The sequence below is a fragment of the Canis aureus genome, chromosome 12 (assembly GCF_053574225.1).
Source record: "Canis aureus isolate CA01 chromosome 12, VMU_Caureus_v.1.0, whole genome shotgun sequence".
Classification (NCBI taxonomy): Eukaryota; Metazoa; Chordata; class Mammalia; order Carnivora; family Canidae; genus Canis; species Canis aureus.
This window is the reverse complement of record NC_135622.1, coordinates 61,168,128-61,174,127: the sequence shown is the minus strand read 5'-3', so window position 1 is coordinate 61,174,127 and position 6,000 is coordinate 61,168,128.

Here is a 6,000-nt window from a genome sequence, read left to right as displayed (position 1 = left end):
TTTCTGAACCTGGACTACTATGGAAAGGCACGGGTAAGGGTTGGGATTGGATACAGAGTGAAGAATGACTATAAAAATGGCAAGTGTGAGGGTGCGCATGTGTGAGGGTGCTCATGGAATCTCATTAGCCCACATGGAGCATGACGATGGTAAAAGGACAAACGAGTCGAGTTGAGTTGAGTCTAGATGCAGGGTGTACAGAAAGGTCACATTATAGCTAATTTCAGTCTGGCTTGAGTGTCAGGAAGGATGGCGAGGTTTGCTGTGACGAATTCCACATCCCTTCCTGAGCACTCTGCCAGGAAGAATGATGCCATGTGACCATCTTGGCCTCTTCCCCACGCCACACCTTTTCTTCCCTATCAAGCAGAAGTGAGTCAGTCTTGACTGATTGGCTCTAACAGATTGGATCCTCTTTTCTTAAATGGATAGGGTCACTCTACTATAACATTTAGCACCGAAGAGTTTGGACTTTTCCTTTTCTTTTAGATGGACAGTCTTCCTCCATATGGGGTCTGCTCTGTAGACCGATCTTCCTATTGAGTTCATCCAGCTGCTTGTTTTAAGATTTAGATTTGACTCAGCGGAGAGGCATCAGGCAGGGAATGTTGGCAAACCCATCTGGCCATATGTTAGCCAGATCCCTCCACCTTGATTTCACCTGTAAACAAACAAACAAACAAACATCTCCTGGCTATCTGATTCCTGCATCTATCCTTCATTTGGTTCTAAACTAGGCTGTGACCTGAGACTGGTAAACCTTCATGATGTCATATAGAATTTGGGACAAAGGAGGACAATGGAGCAATGTCACTCATGCATCCCAGTAGACTTCACATAGAGCAACTCACTTTATACTCACCATAGACCTATCTATTCATAGAAGAACCAGACTCTGTAAGCAGTAGAGCAAGGGTCGAGTCCAGAGATCCATGAGTAAAGCTTGTGCTTTTCTGCTACACCCTACTGCTAATTTTCAGTTGAATGTGGTAAATTTCATGTTTCTTTCTACTCAGTATGAGGAAGAGGAAGAAAACCATCTACTTTTTTCTTTGTGAAGCATAGCATCGTTCATATTTTTGAACCTGTACAAATACTCTTTCTGGATTTTATTTATAGATCATGAGTGATTACTTTACATGTATTTTGGGGATTTCACGAAATCATGCTTTAAGAACACCAGCATTAGTAGGTGTCAGACATGAATGTGAAGGCCCAACTAGAAATTCCGGAGTTGAATTTGTGCCAGGAACATGAAGGGTCTTAGACAGATCACTCAAGATTTTCTGCAACCTCAACTTCCTACAATCCACCCATCACCGGGGAGATGTCGAGAAGATCAAAACCTTATCAAATATAGGGATCCCTGGGTGGCGCAGCGGTTTAGCGCCTGCCTTTGGCCCAGGGCGCGATCCTGGAGATCCAGGATCAAATCCCACGTCAGGCTCCCGGTGCATGGAGCCTGCTTCTCCCTCTGCCTGTGTCTCTGCCTCTCTCTCTCTCTCACTGTGTGCCTGTCATAAATAAATAAAAATTTAAAAAATTCAAATATAGTGAGTGCTGAGTAAGGGAAGCAGGCGTTAACATTTAATAATAATGCCAGTCCCTTGTGAGCCTAACTTACAAGGCTATTTTGAAAATTACTTTTATTATGAGTTAATTTTTTCTTTCTTTAGTTTGTCTCCAGCTCTACGGACTGTCATTGGAGATGAGCATAAGTATGAATCATCAATGCCTATCGTAATCACTGTGATATGTGGTGAAATTTAGTGACTACGTTAAGTTAAACTGTGCTCTTCCTCTTTGAGATCATCTTCCCAGGGTTTGTAGACTGGTTTCCTGTGTGTTTTCTAGGTAGAGTCAAGTAGCCCAACGATGCACTGAGAGCTTCCTTTGTCCTCCTATACAGGTTCCCTAGCTTCCCATGTCTCCCGCATTCATTTCTTTCCGGTATGTGCACAGATGCCTATGTGTTCGCTACGTCAGAACCCTCAGAATGATAGCTCAGGACTTCTAATATTCGATGTGTTCACCACTGTGTATGAGTGCACATAGTGTTACCATGCTCTGTTCCCTCCTTCTTATTAGTGAGTAAATGCTCCTGTCACATGTGGTTTACTACTACTGTTTACTACTGCTGTATCTGGTTTTCCCACTGGCTTCCTATTTACCTTCTTTTTTCCGTGTGATTGCATTTCATGGCACCCACACTTAGTAGATTAAAGAGTACAGAGCTAGAACTAGTTATATATGCCATGGAATTAATTCTCTCCGTGACCACACTCAGGCTTGGGACTCACCCTGTGTGAGCAGGGCTGACGGTTTGAAGTTGCCTTGACCCAGTAGACAGTGCCTATTAAGTGAATCTGACAAGGACTGACAGGCACCCACCAGGGAGATCGACTCCCTGGTTAGGTTGTATATGACCACAACCACAAAAACAGCAAAAAAAACGATGCCACTTCCCAGCAAAGAGTAAATGGTAAAATGCAGAAAATAGTTCTAAGTGCAGAGTGAGTACTTTGCTTCCAGCCCAAGTCAGCTATGTTTCAACATTTCTTTTCACATTGTGGTAAAAGGGCTTAGTGGCATGGAGTGTGCAGGAGCATGGTGGTCAGAGGGTGGCTACATTATTTCGATTTTTCACTCTGTTTTCTTGATTACCTGGAACTGCTTGCTACCACTTATAAATTTGGCCATAGAGGTTACTCAAGAATCTTCTACACTTTGTTAAGTTTTCACAAAAATATAATTTTATTTGAGCAAAAACTTCTTTATGTCTTCTACTCCCGCCTTCCCTTCTTTCTTCTTCGCTCTGCAACAGTTAGTTCCCCTTCTTTCTGCCATAACCAGATTTTAAGTTATTGTTTTATGATCATTTTATTACCAGTTATCAAGCTAATTAGTGGAGAATCCCACTTACATACAGTCTTTTCAAAAAAGTTTCAGTGTAAGATAAGAAGCGAAGTTGCATTTAGCCATCTTCTCCATCTTCTTCATGGATCCCAAATGTAAAAGGGCCCTTCAATGGGTTTCCAATCACTTTTTTTTTTCCTATGGTATTTGCCCCATTTGGAAACTTAAAAGTTGCTTTTTTAGATGATATAAGTGTATTCCTTCATCAAACATCAACTTGAGGAAGATACTATACTATCCTGATATAATATATATTGCTGATTATGTGTGAAAATAAACTTTAAAACAGATTTCCCTATATAGTAAGTCCCAGGAAGTGAAAAAAAAAATCAGTTCATTTGCCGGTGGGAATTAACCTGAACTAGACCCAAGAATATGAAAATATGATATATGATGGATGTGATATTACAGATTAGTGGGGAAAGCATAATTTATTCAATAAATTTCTGGTAAGACAGATGGTTATCAAAAAATAATCATAACATTGAACCTTTGTTTCACACCATAATCAAAAATAAGTTCCACATGGACCCAAAAACAAATTTTAGGAAAAAAAAATTGCAAGAACACTCTATGTATAACCTTGGGGCAGAGAAAATTTTCTTGAGCAAGAACTATGAAGGCAAAATCATAAAAGAAGAAAGTTGAAAAATTAGCACATTAAAATTTAAGAATTTTCATATCAAAAATTATGAAAGTATAAACTCTGGCTGCGAGCAGATATTTACAAAGGATATAACTAATGAAGTATCAGTGTGTAGTTATACATGAACAACATCCTGAAGTTGTTGTGTTTTTTTGGTTTTGGTTTTCTTTTGTTTGGTTCTGATGACAGGGCAGCTCGATAGAAAAAAAGTTAACCAAAAGAACAGACAAGTATCTCATACATAAGAAAGTACAAATGACGCATAAAGTCATAAAAATGTTCTGCGTCAGTACTAATCAATGCCATGCTAATTAAAGCCAGTATGATACACTTGCATGCTGGCCAATGTCGTGAAAATTGTGCAAACTGACAGCCTCATGCAAAAGACAAAACTGCAGCACTAGCTTACATTCTACTCAAAAAGTAATTCAAACGGGTTAAAGACTTGAATGCAAGACCTGAAACCATGAAAACCCCTAGAAGAAAAGATCGTGGGAAGCTCTCTGACATTGGTCTTTGCCGTGATTGTTTTGGGTATGACACCTAAAGCACAAACAACAAAGTGAAAAGGAAGTGGAACCACCTCAAATTAAGACGCTCTGCACAGCAAAGGAAACCATCAACAAAGTGAAAAGGCAGCTTCCGGGGTGGAAGAAAATATTAGGAAATTATAGCTGATAAGGGATTCAGATCCAAATATATAAAGAGTTCATGTAACTCAATAGCAAAAAATTTGACCTAAGAAGTGTGCAGAGAGGCAGCCCACATGGCTCAGCAGTTTAGCACCTGCCTTCGGCCCATGGCCTGATCCTGGAGACCTGGGATCAAGTCCCACGTCAGGCTCTCTGTTTCTCCCTCTGCCTGTCTCTGTCTCTGTCTCTACTCTCTCTCTCTCTCTCTGTGTCTCATGAATAAATAAATCTTTAAAGAAAAAAGTGGGCAGAGGATCTGAATAGGTAGTTTTCCAAAGAAGGCATGAAGATGGCCAACAAGTATATGAAATGGTGCTCGACATCACTCAGCATCAGAAAAATGCAAATCAAAAGCACAGTGAGATACCACGTCACACCTGTCAGAATGTCTATCATCAAACAGACAATAACTAAGTGTTGGCGAGGATGTGGTGAAAAGAAGCCCTCATGCATGGTTGGTGGGAATGTAGGCTAGCGTGGGCACTGTGGAAAACAGTATGGAGGGTCCTTAAAAAATAAGAATAGAGCTGCCATGTGATCCAGCAACTCTCCTTCTGGGTGTTTATTTATCCAAAGAAAATGAAAACACTAACTGGAAAAGATATCTGCACCCCTGTGTCCATTGTAGCATTATACAATGCAATGGCCGAGACATAGAAACAACCTACGTGTCCGTGGGTGGATGGATCTATAAAGAAATTATGGTACATATACACCCAAGGAAATACTATTCAGTCATTTAAAAAAAAAAAAGTGAGAGAGAAAGAAAGAAATTTTGCCATTTGTGAAAACATTGTTGGACCTTGAAGACATTTTGTTTAGTAAACTAAGTGAGATGGAGAAAGACCTATGCTGTGCATTCATACATACAGATCAGCTGAGCCTGGGGGGACTTAAATGATAAATATAATATGATATGTTGTCCATGACCCCAGGGGGGCAGAAAAAGGGTATTAAGTGAAAATTAAGGAAATCTGAATAAGTATGGGCCTTAGTTAATGATACTGCATCGATATCAGTTCATTCATTGCAACACCCTGTATTGTTTGCTAACATAAGATGCTGGTAATAGGGATACTGGGTATGAAGTCTATGGGAACCCCCTGTGTTATCTTTGAAATGTTTCTGTGAATAAAAAATTCTTCTAAACAATAAAATGTATTATAAAAATAATTAAGAGAAAAAAGGACAGCTGAGTATAACTGATGAAGATAAGAAATTTGTACACATGCTACTCTGGTGGCTGATTAAAGTACCCTCCTTGCCTAAATGACATTTTAATAAAAAACGTTTTCTATGGAATATTCATAATAGCAATCAGCATCTTTCCTGAGAAATTCAACAGATGTGTCTTACTGGGAAGCGTCTGAGGCCTTCTGGAGCTTGCAGAAATTCTCGTGTGTATTGACGGCAAAGGGAATTAAAATGAACAGAGTATAAAGTAACAGACGTGTCAGGGTGGATTTGATCAGACTCCGACTTCTGGAAGACATTCTAACTGACAACCTGCTGTACTGTGCAAGCTTTGCGCACGGTGCCTCCTTCCAAAAGTTATAGGACGGCATCGGGCAATAAACAAAAGCAATGGGACCTGCTGCTAAAAGGGGTCTTCTTTCCATCCTTTTACCTTGCCGTGTCCTAGACTGTGGAGCCTGTCTGCCTGCCTTGTCTCCTTCTCTCTGTCATTAAAACCACTGAGATCTGCACCACGCAGGATCAAGGTAACCTGGGCCAGATGATTGTCAT